General features: G+C 41.1%; 1 protein-coding gene across 1 annotated transcript in view; it reads right to left on the minus strand.

Annotated features, from left to right (window-relative positions):
• The window catches only part of Serp2 (stress associated endoplasmic reticulum protein family member 2), a 21,759-nt gene that overhangs the window by 17,696 nt on the left and 1,105 nt on the right, over positions 1 to 2,958 (minus strand). The window lies entirely within an intron of this gene.

The following is a 2,958-nucleotide window of genomic DNA, read 5'->3' on the forward strand; positions in this document are numbered from 1 at the left end:
ATTATTATTATTATTATTATTATTATTATTATTATTATTATTATTATTATCAGCCCAGGCTGGCCTTGAACTTGATGTGAAGCCAAGGATGATTGACCTTCTCAACATATGAAAATAATGATAATCTGGCCTTCTTTTTCTCCCCTTTCACCTTCCATTACAGGTATGCACCCCACTCCCAGTTTTATGTGGTTCTAGGGATCAAACCAAGGGCTTCCTGCATGCTAGCCAAGTAGTCTACCAACTGAGCTACATGCTCAGCCATCCTTTCAGTAATACTTAGGAATTGGTGGAAATACGGGGCCATCCCTGTATTTCACTTATTCATCATTGAAGTAGAGAACAATGTATCAACAGCAGGTCAATTTTGACGAGAGATTAAAGCCATTCATTCTTTGGCCTTGACCAGCATATGTACGAGGGGAGTCACAATATAACAGGCTGCTGCTTTTGACCAGAAAAGAACCAAATGTCTTTAAGAATTGCCCAATATTACTTCACTGTGTCACTCCTTAGCATGTAAGACTAGGTCAAACTCAGATCAAGTAAACAACAAAGGTTTTAAACAAAGTCACCTGAACAGATTGTGACAGCTACCTTTCCCTGCCCTCTTCCAGAACCTTATTGTCCTAGTTTCCCTCAGAAACCGTTGCCACTGTTGCAGCTCATGGCACATTATAAGGAGATTCGTCTCAGCTCTATTCCTTGCAAAGCCAATAGGTGAATCCAGGAGTCTCTATATGAATCACTGAAGCTACTAAGGATGCCAAATGGAGTCCAGTGTTTCATATCTACCACTAAACACAAAGCATTGTAGCCTGGAGTATATGACACAAAACCCTTTTGGATGGCATTCCCCGGCGAAAGGAAGTTAGCTGTGGACTTTCAGAGCTCTGGAACACATGGATGATCTGATCATAATGCCAATACATCCCCTTTGGATGTCTTCTTCTTCTTCTTCTTCTTCTTCTTCTTCTTCTTCTTATTATTATTATTATTATTATTATTATTATTATTATTATTATGGAAAGGGTACGAGCACAACCTCATTGGGACAATTCACATAAGCCCCCATTCTACTGCTGCAAAAGACAGGGAATATGGTTCTACAGCGATTCTGTAATGAGCAATGCTCATCCCAAACATAAGACCCTAACATATGAGGGGCTGTCTTTCTCTTTGATGAGACCCTTGCAGGGCAGCTCAGAACTCTGCAATTTAAATCCCCCTTTCACTGTGGAGGAATTCCTACTGTCCAAGGACTCCAAACAGTCCTCCTATTTCTGTTTCTTGTATCAGTCTGCTATCTGGGAGGAAAGCACTGGTTTACCCAAAAGCCATTAGCTAATCACAAAAGACGGAAGCATCTGCATGCAGTGACTGAGGTTGATTTCTGAACAATGGCCTTGAATTTTCACTTGGAGCTTGCAAGTCTGTTCCCATTTACTGAAGTCTATCCAGAATTAGTTGTCTTTTCCAAATTACTTCTATCAAAGTATAACCATGTTTGACTTGTAATTAGAAAAACAAGATTCAGGATTTACAGAGAGAAATTTTGTTTTCTTTTTGGATTGTCAATCTACTTACAATACCAAAGACCCTTCAAAACAACTGAAAACCAACGTTTACTTGGGCTTGGTTTGGAAACCTTTCATTACAAATTTAGTCTGGCCCATTACAGGTCCTCATAGGCGCCAGGCACTGTTGAGGACGACTGTCCATGGTACAGCAGAACCTGTTAAATACACTCATGCTACATATTAAATATAATTGAAATGTAGCTGGGGAAAGTTGAGTTGAATTGCAGACGACAAGTTATATCCACTACATAGCGTTTTCCCATTTTCTTATTTTTAAAGCCAGTAATTTTTTGTTTTGTTTTAGGTTCCCGACATTTTCTACTGATGGAGAAAACAGCCCTGCAAATAGTTGTGACTTGTGCCCTCATACAGGCTGTCAACTGAGATCACTTAACATCTGAACTCTGATCCCGTAGTTCGGTAGAAAGAACCACATCTACATATTTCCACTATGTCAGCAAATAGGTCTGACACCTTGAGGAAAAAAGGAACTGATCTCCTAGGAACGTAAAACAGTTGCTTTTAATGTCAACTTGGGCAGTGTTTCCCTGCTCCCACCCAGTAAAAACATATTGAAGAAACAGATCTCTGTAAAAATATGGTTCCCATTCTGTGGTGCCCTGGCTGGCATTTTGTTCCCTCTAATCACAGCTAAATGCTCTACTTCCCCAAAGAACGAATTTTAAGGGTTACTTAAGTCTGGAGCAGTGTCTAAAGCTCTGAGTGGGGTTTGACGCTATGGCTTCTCTGCCACAATTCTGCTTGGTTTAGCAAGAATTCCAGTGTGATGACTGCACATCCAGTTTTTCCCTCAGTTAATCAAACCAACATAATTTCTTTGGCTAAAAGGCATTGCCTCATCAAGTCTGTGTTTCCAGACAAAACCCCAAGCTTCGGTTGGACTTCCCCTTAATCTTATGGGATAATAGATTCCAGGCGCCTCTGCAAGCCGGCTCTTCGAAACCACGCAACCCACTCAAGCCTCTGATGGTTCAAAGTCACAGGCCTGACATATTCTGTATCTGACAACCTGGTTTTTACTGAAGGAAACCTCTGAACCTAAGATATACAGTTTACTTAAGATTCCAGGGGTAAAGCTTTAACCCACAGTTCTGGGACCAGAGAACCCTGGGCAATAAATTGGTCTCTACAGTTACAGCAACATAATGAGCCTGAATCTACAGGGTAAACAGTAGGCAGTACCTTCAGCACTTAAGCTTTAGCCCCAGGCCTCATGGCAAGAGAAAGGAGGATGGAGGATGTGGATCGGAATCTCACGCCGTACTTTTAAGCCCTTTGAATTCATACAGAGAAGAGACAGATCATTACATACACACACACACACACACACACACACACACACACACACACACACACA

The sequence above is a fragment of the Psammomys obesus genome, unplaced genomic scaffold (assembly GCF_907164565.1).
Source record: "Psammomys obesus unplaced genomic scaffold, mPsaObe1.curated_primary_1811, whole genome shotgun sequence".
In the NCBI taxonomy this organism is placed as follows: domain Eukaryota; kingdom Metazoa; phylum Chordata; class Mammalia; order Rodentia; family Muridae; genus Psammomys; species Psammomys obesus.